Consider the following 14,942-nt stretch of genomic DNA (forward strand, 5'->3'; position numbering starts at 1 on the left):
TTGAAAAGTAAGAGCCAGGACAATTTAGTAAATGTCACAAATGAATGTGACTTCTTCCTCAGGAAACAGATCCAAGCAAAGACAAAGGAGTGGAAAGGAATACTGAAAACCCCACCATTAAATCCTGAGTTAAGAGGAAAGGAGAATGAGAAGTGGGTGGACTGCCTGGGGGAAGTATGTACATAACCTTCAAGAACACAAGTCCCTTCCCTCCCTCGCGACAAGCCTCTAGGAAGGAGTAGAACAGCTGTCAGGACTTGCCATTTTTGGGTGTCCTCTGGTGGAAGAGAAAGGCTGAAGAGTAAAGGCAGGAGGATGGTGATACCCAGCAGAGATTTTCTACAAAAATAAATGGAGATTTCAGCCAGCAACCCCCTCTTCCTGTCCTATCCTCTTTCCTCTCCTTTATCTCCTCCCCACCCCCGACTACAACACAGCAGCCAAAACTTATGGGCTTCATTTGTCGTATTTGATTTTCTCACCTAAGAGAGAAACAAGCAAAGCTGCTGGCGGAAAGGGTAAGGAATTAGGAGAAATGAATTATTGGGTCTTATTGCCTCTGTCAAAAGCAAAGCTTCAAAAGCTGTACCCTGAAATCGGGGGATATGGGAATCTTTAGACAAATTTTCCATCCCCAGATACTAGTAGAATCCAGTCTTGCCTAAGTGGAGTGAGTTATGAAACTGAACTACCAATGACATTGCAGATAAAAATCAGACTGGCATTCCAACCTCAATGGCCAGCAACATATCCCAGGTATCTGTTCTCTGTGGCCTCGGACAAGATAAAAGCAGAGGTAACTCCAGCTGCAGGATGAAGAGAGGTCTGAGTTTCAGAGAGAGAGAAAGAGATGTCAGGGAGCACTGAATCACACTGAGGACAAATAAACAATGACTATATCCCATAAATATGAATAAAAAATAAAGAAATTACATGGCACCTATATATCCAACCAACAATAAAGAATGGAAAGAAGGAAGGCAGACAGGGAAGAAGAGTTTATAAAATTAAGATACATTTGAAAAAATATTTTCCAATAAAATTTCTACACTAAATGCTTTGCTTGCAACAATAAACTGAGATGAGGGAACAAGTTTTTCACCTCATTTGACAACCCTAAATTGTAACAAGGTCACCTACAACAAACCTTTCATTATAAGGAATCTTTCATCAATAGCTATTAAAAACAGAAAAGTCTTAACTGCAGAAATTTTCTATCCATTATAGAAATACATAGGAGGAAGCCTTATATGCCACAATGGGCCATGGGGGCAGGGGGCGCCTCTGAAGACTGGAAAAAATAATATCAGAATTTCTCTAGTGGACCTGGCACTGGAGAGAGTGCTGTTGACAATAAAACTGCAATCTCATAATACAGTATATACGTGTTGGGTTTTTGTTTTGTTCTTGCTGCTGAAATAAGAGTTCCTAATGAGTTGTGTGTGTCCTTTGGAAGATGTAACTATATGACATTTGATGTATCACTTATGCTCTATGTGTCCCATGCACAGTGGAGTAGTGGTGGATCTTAGAGCAGCAGGAATGCTATGATGTGCTTGGTCCATGTCTAAATCAATTATTCTCCTTGTCTTCATTATTACGCAACTCAGCTACAGATGCTGCTGATGCCAAAGGTCAAATTCAGATTTCTACATAAGATCTTTGAATTACGTAAGAAGTTGTACTCCTAACTGGTGCCTTGATGCCATGTTTGAATAGGATTGGTTTCTCACAGGAGTCTTTCCTCATAGCAACCCACCTCTTGCCTGCTCATGGGCCCTGGGGGAAGGGCTGCAGAGGTTTTTAGCCACAGTGACCCCTGGGTGAGGCTGAAGCCTGAAGGGGAAGAGGAAAGAGCTGGAAATGGAAAAAACCTTTGTGAATTGGGAATCTGCCCATATATGAAGCGAAGTCTGTGTACAGGGCACCTTGCTCAGCGGTAAGTCCTTCCGGCCAGCAACATTTTCTCCTCATTAATCTAAACATTGCTGCTGGTGCTGTGACATGAAAGGCCAGCTCTGCTGACCTTTGAAATAAATCTTAAACATACAGACAGATAAAGATGCTCAGAAAAAAAGAGCCCAGCTCAGCTGGGCAAACTAATATCACATAATCTTTTATCTCCTTTACTACCTCATCAAGCCCCTTTCAATACCTCACTGAACATAAAGCTGAACGCAAAAAACTGCATCAATATTCTTAATATAGTACATAAGTACAAGCACATATTTAGGTTTAGAAATATCAGTTTTAGTGGACTATTTGAGAGCTTTTAGAAAATCACCGTCACATATATTGATTTACTTGATCCATATCATAGGGAAGACAGAAGCTTTTATGATCACATTGTGAAACTGAAATTCAGAGTTTTGGAACTCTAACTGTTCCAACCAAAATAAGAAGCCAGGGCTTCTAATTCTGAATCCTTTTATTTCCCAAGCCACCCTCCCCACCCTGATCCATTATTTCACATTGCATTTCAAAGAACTGTTTGTTTCTTTTACATGTTGCAAATGTACATTATCTAAGTTTTCCTAATCATTTATGATAGCTATCTTTTGACATATTTATAAGCTTGGAGACATTCAAACCAGAATATCTTTTGATTTTTTCTCCTCCTTTGCTTGTAGGTTTTTTTGTCTTTTTCTTAATAAAAATTCATTACGCAAGTCATTCAACCAGAATGTATGAAATGCCTCTAACCTGCAGAACTCCTGGAGTCAGAGGTGGGAGGTTTAGATAAGAAATAGACGCTTATGAAGAGTCTGCAAGTCACCAGTGAGGATTTGGGCATAGGCCCTATGCTGAGAGCCACTGGGCTAGATCCGTTTGTCCATGTGTAAAATGAGAATAAGTTCTTTCACAAATATAAGCATGGCAGTAAATATGAAAATAGAACAGGTTTTGAGGTACACACTAATAAAATTTAGAATCTCAGAATACTACTACTTTTTGCATTTCTATTTGAAGCCCTCGGCATTGTTTAGAAAATAAGAACAATGCTTGACAGACCAACATAATCAAATGAAAACTAAGAATGTAAGAGCTTGTCCCAGTATTTACAGGAAACGCTTCTCAGCCCTACTCTGCATTCCTAGGGAGAAAGTGACATGGAACAACTAGAGATTGCTCACACAAGGTTCCTACTGGCTCTGCATGTCCACTAAAGGCAACAGAGTCAGAAAATGAGGTTGAGCCGATCTAATTTTTCTATATTTTGGACACTACAGTTATTTAGTAATTGGAATATTTTCAATGAAGGGATATTTGAAAGAAAAAAAAAACTATTAATTTACATTGTATGGATTGTTTTTTCTAATTCCTTAAGACTGATCCAGACAGGCCACGAACCCACATCCTTTATCTATAAAAGGCACCCAAGTGGTTTTGAGGCCCTCCTCCTTCCTGCAGAGCTTTGGAATTCCATGTCCTATTCTCTTCCTCTTGTCAGTCACCTCCTGCCTTATGTTGAAATAATGCCAATGACTAATACTTTCTGGGCTCTTAGTATAAGACAGGAGCTAAGAGTTTTCCATATATTAGCTCTAAATCTCACTGTACATTCAATGATACATGTATTATTATTATCCCAATTGTACCCATGAGGATACTGAGGCACCAGCAGTTTAACGACTTGTCCTTTACGATACACTAGTAAGTGGTGAAGATGTGATTTGAATTACTTCTGTGCAGCTCCAGAACCCATGATTTTGGCCACTCCGTTAAAGTACCTGTGCCATGTATTCCATATTTCTATAAGAAGCTCCCATTAACCACAAAAAACTTGGCTCTTGTTACTTTCTTTAAGTGAAAACGTAAGATCAGTGCAGAACTTGGTACTTTTCTGCAGTACCAGATCAAGAGTATGATGCCCTGGTCCATAACAGCCAGCTAGCATTCCTGTCCTAGTGGGGATATTTCTTGCCCCTTTATCACATATATGAGACAGTATTATCTTCATTTTATAGATGAGAAACCTAAGTCACAGGAAGGTAAAATTAGCTTTTTCAAAGCCAATCTGCTAAAAAGCAGAATCTTAACTATCATGGTATCAGTGAAAAAAATCCTAAGATTTACATAAAGCACTGACTTATGACCAGAAAATAAAATGAGCTCACTATGAACACAAATGCACATGCCAAATTCCTAGTCCATTTAATTTTCTAATTCTAAAAATTTTTATGCCATAAATACTATCTTTATGCCATTCTATATCTCTGACCCCAAACAATTCTTTACTATAGAGCAGTATTTCTCAGAAAATGATGCTGAATTAGTTTTGACTGATCTTTTAATTACCTTCTTGTGTGTGTGCAGAGAACAGAGAGAAGTGTGTAAGATATACATGTTTTAATTGTGAAAATGAGGACACTTTCTCTCGTGATTCATATATAACAACCACTGCTGCTTCTCTAGCCACAAAGGACAGGAGGCACCTAACGGCCAATTTCTCATGGTCTGGGCCAAACCTCAAAGGCAAATTAAGGTAGGCAGCCCACTGAGCTGCACACTTTTTACGCATGCTTCCATTTCTCTTCCAACTCCCTCTCGTCATCCTCAGTTCTCCAGTGTGTTTCCCTGGATATCAAATTTACTACTTAAAGTGATGAGAGGTGTTTCTCTGGTAGTAGAATTGCCTGGTAAAGAGAAAGAAAAGAAAGATGCTTTTTTTCCTTCTTCAGAGGAGCCCAGCCTTTATGCCAGTCCATATCTTGAGGATGCCAAAGAATTCTTTATCCTAGAACAGTATGTCTCAGAAAGTGCTGGCTGAATGAGCTAGGCTATGTCAAATTAATTAAGAAAACCATTTCACTGGTGTGTCTCTAATGCAGCAGAGGCCTGCTAAGTAATACAAAATCTGAACCTCAAAGTTACAAAATCAAACTGCTAAGGACAACAAATCCCAAACACACAAAGAAGCTTTAAGTCATAGCCAATCAAATAATTTCCTTTTTTTGTTTCCATACTTTCTCTGTGTAAGCCTTTCCCCTGGCTCCAGTTGGTAGAGTGCTCCTAACTAATTTCTGTTTTGGCACTGCCTTGTTGAATCAATTTTTGCTTAAATCAAAAGATTAACTAAAGCATATCAAAAATTTTTAACAGTTTGTATGTTAAAAATCTAGACTCCTAAGCACCCCCATAGCTGTATCTGAATCAGATAAGTGGGCATGTCTGAAGGAAAATAAACTGATGCCCTGAGATCCCTCAGTTAAGAGATGTTCCTATGACATTATGCTCTTGAAAAGCTCTGAACCCCATGGCAACTTTCTCAATAGATAAATCACCTCTCTCACACTAGAGATTCCACTCTATCCTTTTGCAGCTCTGGCTTGACGGAAGGATGGCTCTGGGCCATGGACTTCTGATTTACAATAAGAAAACATCGGGTAGTTAGGAGATTCCAGTCTTTAACAGGGTAGAGACAAGTTTCTGGCACACGGAGAAAGATCACTGGATGCTTTATAATCACACAGTGCCACATTTGGTGATTGGCTTCACTTGTGATATATTCCAATTACTAACACTTTCATCAATACAGTTATAACTATATCTATATTCCAGAATAGGGATCACAAAATTACAGCTAGTGGGCAAATTCCAGCCTGCTATTTTTATAAATAAAGTTTTATTGGAACACAGTCACATTCATTCACTTACATGTTGCCTATGGTTGTTTTCATACTATATAGAGTTAAGTACATGCAGCAGAGACTACATGGCCCACAATTCCAAAAATGTTTACTATCTGACCCTGAACAGAAAATGCTCATCAATTCCTGATCTAGAAGATCATATTATAGATTATAGATATCTACTACTATTACTGTGTGCCAAGCACTCTACTAGGCCCCCTTTGTAAGTTATCTTTAATGCTCTCAATAACCTTGCTATTTATATTATGATCATGTTATTGTAGATGAGGAAAGAGTCTTAGAGAGGTCAAATGATGTGTCTAAAGCAGACTGCTAGTAAGTATTACAGTTAGAATTCAAACATTTTTTTTTCTGACTTAAGTCTTTTATCAGCTGTTTTAGGGATGCAAACACCATATTATATTTTTAGTGGGAAAAATAGTTCTCGGTGGCAAACAATGGACCTAAAAATGAGCCATTACAGCCCATGTAGAATTTGGGGACTGCCTCTTAACCCCCAGAGAGGACTTGCTGACCACCTGACTATCTTTCTACTCTCTAACCTATTTCATTTTCTTTCTAACAATTATGAGTGCCTACAATCATTGTATTTAGTTGGTAATTCCTGTGTGGATCTTCTGTGTCCTTTCAGCAGAATGTAGGCTCCTTGTAAGCAGAGCTTTTGTTCTATTCACCCTTTGTAACCCATAGCTTGGAGAGTCAGGTACAGATGCTGCTGTTCAGTAAGTATTTGATTATCTAACTCCCTACTAAATGTTTACATTGTCTTCTTGTCTTAAAACATGGCATCTGAATAGAGATTGAAGTATACAGTAAATTTCTATTTACTTATTTACCAAAAATGAAAAATACTTTCTTGAAATCCATGGAAGCATATAGGTACTCTGGAGAATTGGGCTAGGTGCTGATTTGTTGCAATATAGTATATTTTGCAAATTATCACAGTCTCTCTTTTGGCTACTTAATAGAATTAATCAGGAATATATATATCAGCAGTTACTTAAACGGTATAACTCCAGATCGACATTATATGACTCCTCATTTGACCTCTTTGATGTTTGGGAGTTCAGATTGCTACATCCTGCCCCCTACTGGAAGAAAGAGTAACAACAAATGGTAACTAGCCTAAAAGCACTTCAGCCTTTTTAAAACCTGGAAACAAAATTTTTTCCTTTGCCAGAGTAAATTACACGTTCAATCGCTCATCACCCCGCTCCTCCCACCATTCCTTTCTACTTCCAAAATAAACAGTGAATCAAGGGAGATATAAGATGGCTATTGGTGAAATAGGAAAAAAGAAGCCTATATACAAGACGTGTTTTGAAAACAAAAATAATCTTGTATTTTTATAGAACTATTTAAAAGGTGAGCTGTTTAGTAATTATCTCTTTATAAACTCTCACAATTTAGCATTTTCTTGAGGAATGTAAGGGCTATCTAACATCTAAAATTTGAATTTTTTCTGAATATTAGCACATATTCATATTATATTAACTCATATTTACTTCAGTTTCTCTTTAACTCTTAATGGAGTAAATTTCATGTATACGATAAATATAATAATGATAATATTTAAATATAGCCTTTAAATTTAAAAGTGCATATTTTATAATATACTATGTTTCTTTTATAGACAAGGCTGATTTTTTTTCTGCCCAGATTTGTCCCTTTCAGTAGCTCGCTCTACCAATCCCCATGTCTATGTGGAGATAAATAAAGCCATCCCTAACCTATAATCCTGTGCTCGTCTAGATGAGGACAACATCCTACAAAACAGCATTCTGACTTAGGTATAGGACTTTAATCAATAATCCAAACTCTATATTTTTAAGCATTGACCAAATAAGCCAACTCTGTATTGCTTTCAAGCAGACACTTCCAAAATCTTGCTTAAAACATCTGACATATGAGCAAGACAGTCTAAGAGACAAATTCACTAAGATATCTCCCAGTACCTTTAAACCCTAACCTTGTGCTAAGTTACATTATAAAGCAGTGTTTATGCCTCTTGGTTATAGGTTAATGCTGTTCCCCTACCTTTAAGACAGTGACACAAGAAATTATCATGCGGAGAATGTATTGTTTCTTTTGCAAAAGTAGAACTAAGTTTTTTTTTTATTTTAATTTTTCTATTTCATTACCCAGTCTAAAGCTACACTAAAGACATTTTTCTTGAAATCAGGGCAAGGAAAGCTTTTACCTCTTAGTGGACTCTTATCACATAGGAAGAAGAACCATTTTGGTTAAGAGCAGATTCAATGGTTTCACGTATGGGACAATACTAATATCCTTGTCACCCTTGTTATTTTTTCTCTTAAGCAGTGAAAGCTAGAGAGTAAATGTTATTTACAATATAAATAAGTACTACCTTCCAGGATTCATTGCTAAAAGATACACACTTACAATTTGAAGTCCTCTGTCACCACATGCAAATGGTATTTGTGCCCCACACTACACTGAAACAGAATTCAGTACTTTTCACAACCCAGAAGGAATCCTGTGGCACCAAAAGCGTTATTCTTAACATACATTTAGGGATCTGATATGCAAATTGGATATAGGGGAAGGTAACATCACAAAATTACTAGTAAAATATTTGAATCCTTAACCAGATGGGCCTGTTTTCTAAAGTACATTCTTCCCTATAGTACCAACGATGTATTCCTTCTCTGCCCAGCCCCATTAACTATTGTTTTCTTCCTCCTGGATTCCCCCAACTCCTCCACTAACCACACTCGAATGTCTCCACCACTTTTTAGACAAAGCTATTCAATACCCCCCAATGCAGCATTTCATCACCACCCTCATGAGCCTCATGATCATGAACATAACAAACATTATTGTGCACTTATGTATCCAATACTCTGAGGACTGACTTATTTAATACTCAGAAAGACCCAAAGGGTTAGGTTTTATTATCATTAGCATTTTTGAGTAGAGGACACCAAGGCATAGAGGTGGGATAACTCGACAAAAGTTAGATAGATGGTATAGTGAGACAGAACAGAGCTTTCAGATGTAGGCAGCTGAAAACTCCAGTTTGTGCTCTTACCCGTGGACACTGCTTCTCATATCGCATCTTCCATCTTACTCAGTAAGCAATGGCCCACTGGTTAACAGGATACAGCTGCCCGTAGGAAGCAATAAAAATTTATAAATTCATTTTTTTCTACTACAAAAAGGTTAAATAAATAGTGCAGAGCACCTGAACCTGCCAAAGGGAGAGATTCATCAGTAAAGTCTTTACATAGGAAGTGAGATGAATTTTTAGCAATGCAGCCATTCAACAAGCAAAATATAACATTGTAGCTACAGGTAATGTGGAAATGTGTGGTTTAGGTTGAAATTGGTGAGGTTTTTGGTTGGAGGACATATTATTTGAGGAAGAATGGCTAGAGATGTAGCTAGAAAAAAAATATTTGAGGCAAGATAATAAATCAGCTTGAATGTCAAAATCAATGTGATTAAATTTAGGTAGCAGAAATTCAGAAATTTTTAGCAGGGAAATTATATAATCAGAATCATATTTTGGAAAATTCTGAGTGCACAATGAAGGGCAAATTGGAAGGGATCAAAAAGTATGTGTGTGGGGGGGTAGGGCTAGGTACAAAGGTAAGAATTAAGTTACTACACTTATTAAAATAACAGCTTTAATTTCATTCTCAGTTCCAAATGCCCAAAATATATTTATCCTCCACCTCCTTTTTTTTTTTATAAAGACAAACTATTGCAACTATTTTCCTTCGATTTTCTTTTAATCAGTATTCAGTATTCTCCTCCTGTGTTCCAGAAGAATCATCAGAAAGCATTTAAAACCAATTTATTATCTTTCTTTAAATCTATTTACCTCTGCTTCGAATTCCTAGACTTAGATTCATTCATTGATTAAACATATGCTTGCTATGTGATCACTACCCCAAAAGGCATATAAATCTATTCCCTTCTTAATTTTCCTCTGCCTTTTGGGGAGAACTGACCTAGCTGAGACCTTAAGACAAGATTTTAACCCAAGAGAGTGAATTGCCCACTCAAGGGAGCCCTAAAGTGAAAAGACCAGATTTCTAGCTAGAACATGCCTGGGAAAATTTCTCTCCTCTCGCTCTCAATGTCTTTGATCTTTGATGAATAGAGACATATTTGAGAAGGCTCCGGGAGGTTGGAGATAATATGAACTTTGCCAGAGAGAAGCAGACTGGAAGCCTGGAAAAGATTGCTTGTGGGTAATCCTAAACTTAAATGAAGTAATTTATATCTTGTAAACCAGGTAACCCTTCTGTGATAATTTCCCTGTTATCCTCGAATCTTTTGAGAAATCTTGTTTCAAAGTCCCAACAGTCTCTCCATTAAAGGACACAAATAGTCTTATTCCACCATTTAAGATGAGTGCCCCTTTAAGGACAGTGGGATGAAGACAATTATTTTAAAAAGTAATCTCATAGAGCAAAAATCAAGGAAAAGGGACTTTCAGTTTTAGCTCTGACATAAAAGAGCTTGGAAGCTGACTCTGTCATACTAATAAGAAAAAGCTGAACAGAGTAAAAATCGATGACTTTTTCTAGATCCATCAGAGAACTGAGGAATCAGTAAACTACCACCCAGTAATGTGGAAAAACAGACACAAATAGAGAGCCATAACTGAGATCTGCTTACCTAAAACAGCAGCCACTGTCATAAACTGGTAGAAATACTTAAATATAATTTTGACAAATTTCAGGAGACTATGTGTGGACTAGCATGATAGGGAGAAAATCCTAGGAAATGTCTATGATCAAGGATTGTATCTCCAGGGGTGCTGTCTGGTTGTCACTCTGAAGAACCAAGTAAGGTCCCCTAATGGCTTAGGAAGAGGGGAAGAGTAATTACTGTGAAATAAGAAACTCTCCATAGACACAATTTCCTCTTCATGGGAAAAGACGTGATTGCCTGATCCCAACTAGAAGAAAGGCATTCCCCTGGCTCTTCCTTCTCCCCAATCCTTCCTGTCTCAACTAAGTGGCGAGGAACTGCACTACCATGGAAACCCCTGTGAAGGCCGACACCCAGAGACCAGGGACTGCTAAAAGACTGAGATTTAATCACAACATTAATCATAAACACCAACAGGGTTTCATTATAATAATAGTGGATTACAGCTAAACAAACTGCAGGATGTATACTCTGAGAAGAACTTAAAGTCAAAATCAAGAAGGGGGGAAAAAAAAAGACAAATCAAAGGCACTAGAAGAAATTGAAACCCTGACACCGACAGTTACAGAAAACATTAAACACACCCCAGGCCTAGACACATGAATATAAATCCTCACACTAAAAGCCAATTTACTTCAGTTTCCATGGCCCAATAAAGTAAGTCTGGCTTTCAACAAAAAATTATGAGACATGCAAAACAGCAAGAAAAAAACACAATCTGAAGAGACAAAACAAGAATGAGACCAGACTCACATGGCACAGATGTTAAAATTATCAGAGAATTTAAAATAACAATGATCAATATAGTTATTGGATAAAAAGACAACATGAAAGATCAGATAGGTACTGTTAACAGATAGAAACCCTAGAAAGGAATAAAAATTAATACTAGAAATCGAAAACTAACAGAAATGAAAGCTTTTGCTGGGCTCATCAGGAGACTGGACACAGATGAGAAAACCATTGCACTTGAAGATAGGACAATAGGACCTTCTCAAACTGAAATGCAAAGAGAAAAAAATAATTTTTAGAAAAACAAAATTTAAGAAATGTGGAACAATTTTAGAAGATGTGGCATATGCATAATTGGGATATGAAAAGAGAAAGCAGAATATGAAAAGAATGAAGCAGAAAAAATATTTGTATTAATGGTTTAGAACATGCCAAAATTAATGTCATAAACACAACCACAAATGTAGGTAGCTCAGACACAGGAATACATAAATTGCAGGTTTATCAATCAGAAAAACATTGAAAAAAACTGCAAAGCACCTCTGGTTTATAGTCCACCCAGTATATAAGAAGCTAAGAAGTTGCCACTTTGTCTCAAGAGCAAGCAAAAATCTGAACTGAAAAGATGAATCATCTTAGATTTTTAAGAGAAGTGAGATCACAGGCCAAACAGCCCCCAAAACCGAAAGACTAACAGTGAATACAGAGAATCACAGCTTACTGAGGCAAAACCCCACAAGCAGAATTCTAAGCAGGAAGCAGTGCCAGGGTAGGGAAAACCTGGATTATAATTAACAAGTTACTAGAGGCTTAGCGTGGACAAGTCTGATGATTAAAATCTCCAGGGGGATCTAGTCATTGCCCGCCCCCTCCACACACACACTTATGAATTATAGCTCCAACAGATCTGCCAGATCCTCACAACAAATTTCAGAGAAAAATCCCCTTGTGCTGTCCAGCAAGAAGAGGGGAAAAGGAATCAGTTTGAAAATATACCACAGAGTTCTGTTGTTCTTAATAAGATTGGCCCTCAGGAAAAACTTTCACCAGAGCCTAGCCTACTTGTATTTTATCAGACTTAAATAACTGGGTGAAGAGAAATACCCAACTCTAGCCCACTCCAGCTATCCTGTCCTACCTAAGAGGGCAGGAATCTGAGAAGCACATGTGAAGTTCACAGTCCAGAGGAACAGGCTCACTGAAAGACTAAGACATAATCATAGGTCTATGGAAGGCTTCCCCTCGTTCTACGCCTTACTACATTACCAAAGGCCTATTACAGCAGTTCCTTTACCCAGTAAATCATATCTGGCTACTAAGAAAAAGTGAAAAGATATATTAAAAGAAAACACAGTTTGAAGAGACAGTGCAAGCATTGGAATCAGACATAGCAGGGACATTGGAATTATCAGACTGGAAGTTTAGAACAACTACAATTAATCACCTAAGAGTTTTAGGTGATTAAGTAGATAGCATGCAAGAACAGAAGGGCAAAGCAAGCAGAGATGGAAATCCTAAGAAAACACCAAAAGGTACTTAGGGGAAAAAAAAAAAACACTAACAAATGAAGAATGACTTGGATGGCCTTTTTAGTGGACTGGACACAAGTGAGGAGAGATTCTCTGAGCTTAGGATAGCTCAATGGAAACTTTGAAAATCAAAAGAAGAGAAATGAAGACAAAAAAAGAGGACAGAATATCTGAGCATTGTGGGACAACTACAAAGTTGTAACATACACCTAATAGGAATACCAGTGAATTCCCCAAATTAATATCAACATCAAACTATAGATCCAGGAAGCTCAGAGACCAAGCAGGAGAAATACTCTAAAAAGCTACACTTAGGCATATTATCTTTAAACTACCAAAAAAAAAAAAAAAAAAAAGAAAGAAAAAAAAAATCAAAGATTTTTAAATAATTCTGAAAGAAACCTGGGGGAAAAAACCTTACCTATAGAAGAACAAAGAATTACATCCTCTTATTCCCAGAAACCATGCAGGAAAGAAGAGATATTTAAAATATCAAGAGAAAAAAAGCTGCCAACCTATCTACAATTCTTCAAACATAAAAGAAAAATAGACTTTCTTAGACAAACAAATATTGATGGAATTTGTTGCCCAAAAGGCATACCTTCAAAGAATTGTTAAAAGAAATTCTTTAGAAAATAGGAAAATGATATAGGTGAAAACTCAAATCTACTTAAAGAAAGGAAGAACACTGAAGAAAGAATTAGTGAAAAAATTAAAAGCTTTTATTTTTCTTATTCCTAATTGATCTGACAACAAAACCAGACAAATAATACTTAACATAAACATAATATATGTCATTATTCTTTAAGAGAATCTAACCAGGACCATTGACATGAAAAACCATTATTGTATTTCAACTACAAGAACAATAACGACCAACATTTGAAAATCCCACCAACTGAAATTATCAACTCATTCAGGCCCATTAAGTATTTCTGCATGATGAAACTTTAGATCCCTTCTAGGAATCTGCCTAGCCATACAAATCCTAACTGGACTTTTCCTAGCTATACACTACACATCAGACACATAACTACTTTCTCCTCCGTAACCTATATCTACCAGGATGTGAATTTTAGCTGAATTATCCAATATCTATATGTAAAAGAGAATCCATATTCTTTATCTGCTTATTCCTCCATGTTGAATGAGGCCTATATTATAAATCTTACAAATTTGCATAGACATGAAATATCAGAATCACTTTACTGTTACTGTAATAACTACAGCATTTATACTACCAGGCTATGTACCATCATGAGGTAAAATATCTTTCTGAGGAGCAAGTCATTACAAATCTTTCTTCAGTAGTAATCACTTACATTGGCGCCAAGCTTGTCTAGTGAATTTGAGGAGGGTTCTCAGTAGATAAAGCCACCCCTACATGATTATTTGCCTTCCACTTCATCCTTCAATTTATTATCTCACCTCTAGTAATTGTCCATACACTATTTCTCCACAAAACGAGATCTAACAACCCAATAGGAATCCATCTGACACAGAAACAATTCCGTTCCACTCATACCATACAAAGATATCCTCGGACTCTTACTCCTAATTTTAGCATTATTAATATTAGTCTTATTTTAACCTGACCTCCTGGGACATCAGATAACTATGCTTCAGCCAAGTCCATGAACACTCCCCATACATCAAGCCAGAATGATACTTGGAATTTGCTTGTACAACCCTACAATCCATTTCCAGTAAACTAGGAGGCATACTAGCTCTAATCCTCTCACTTTTAACCCTAGCTATTTTATCAGTCATCCATACACCAAAACAATGGAGCATGACATTTCTACTCTTCAGCTAATGACTATTCTGACTATCAGTAGTAGACTTACTAACACTGATATGGATTAGAGAACAACCAGTTGATACCCATTTATTATCATCAGCCAACTAGTATCCATTCTGTATTTTTTCCTTATTCTTGTATTAATACCCCTCAGAAATATTATACTGCAAACACTCTTCATTTTAAGAGGTTATTTTCTATATTTATTGTCCTGGTCTTGTAAACCAGAGAAGGAGAATAACAGTTTCCCCAAACACTTGAGGAAGGAGCTCAAGCTCCACCATCAGCACCAAAAGCTGAAATTCTACTTAGGTCCTATATGAGTGGAATAAAACTAATTTTATTAAGTCAGTATTGAAATATTTCTACAAATTCATCCATCACTATGTACTTCATGCATTAAGTCATATACTATATATACAGTACAAAAATCATTTATAGTACATAATACATGCTATGTATAATCATGCATTACATATTTACCCCATGTATACAAGCAAGTACCTTAAACTACATATATTACATAACACAAATGACCCT

Source organism: Pteropus medius, unplaced genomic scaffold (assembly GCF_902729225.1).
Source record: "Pteropus medius unplaced genomic scaffold, Ma_sr-lr_union100, whole genome shotgun sequence".
In the NCBI taxonomy this organism is placed as follows: domain Eukaryota; kingdom Metazoa; phylum Chordata; class Mammalia; order Chiroptera; family Pteropodidae; genus Pteropus; species Pteropus medius.